The sequence below is a fragment of the Capsella rubella genome, unplaced genomic scaffold (genome assembly GCF_000375325.1).
Source record: "Capsella rubella cultivar Monte Gargano unplaced genomic scaffold, Caprub1_0 scaffold_2, whole genome shotgun sequence".
In the NCBI taxonomy this organism is placed as follows: domain Eukaryota; kingdom Viridiplantae; phylum Streptophyta; class Magnoliopsida; order Brassicales; family Brassicaceae; genus Capsella; species Capsella rubella.
Genome location: NW_006238922.1, coordinates 4,335,619 through 4,336,729, shown reverse-complemented (window position 1 = coordinate 4,336,729; position 1,111 = coordinate 4,335,619).

Below are 1,111 nucleotides of genomic sequence, written 5' to 3'. Positions count from 1 at the left end.
ACAAACAGAAAATAATTTGGATTGATTTTGGCTAGTTTCTCGCTGTATACATAAGTTGTGCTAATTCTTTTTAAAAATGGTTTTTCAGTTTGTTGATAATTTTGTAAGAAAGTGACATGTGGTGTCGACAGCTAATGACTATGGAAAAGAATATACAACAAGTGGAGATGTATGTAACTCCCCGACCGTCATATCTCTAGTGGGGCCCCATGTTCACTCTCAGTCCCTGGGCCCACCTCTCTTAGTGGGTGTTCACTCTCTTAGTGGGTATTACGTCCTCTCACTAGGCCCTTTAGCTCATCCTATCTGACCGTCGGTTTGCTACACAAAGGAGGCTTAAATAATTGGTTACTGATCCTACAAATCACCACATAATCTTTTCCTGTGTTTTGGCCTCACTCACACAGTTCAAACAACCACTTCAGAAGGTCACCCATCTTTTGACTACTCCAACATAAGCACGCTTAATTGTGGACTTCTCTCAGGACCATTGATCGAAAAGATAAGTACACTTTGGTGATATAAGTGGCCAAATCAATTCATTTAAACCTCTACGCAAATTGGGGTCTCTCAATGTTTTTCCAATAAAAAAAGATGTTACCTATGATTTATGGATCTTTTTCAAAGATAAAAGAAACAATATTTGTAAATCGAACTGCAGAAAAAAGATTAATAGATTTGTTGATTAAGATCGTGGTTAAAACTGAACAAATTAAACTTGAATGAGGTAAATGGTTAAGTCGGTTTCAACCTATTTCACTTGTGGTTTAGGAGTCTAATCAAAGCTTTTCCCTAGTATTATATGGTTCTAGCACTAGCATACATATCATTTTCTTAACAATACATATCTAAGTCCGCAATTTATTCGAATGTACCAAACATCTTCAAGTTTTTGTTTATATTTCAAAACTGAGAATATAATTTTTGTTGTTTCAATCGATTATATTCTACCAGTTTTAAATTTAAGGATTCGATCATAAAAGAAAGAGTAACAAAAATTAGATATTTTAGTTTTGTCTTGAAAATTTGCAAAAAAACCTTATTTCAGTAGTGGAATAAAATTTAGAAAATCATATTGAATTGTACAATTGGTGTATTAGCAATATATAAT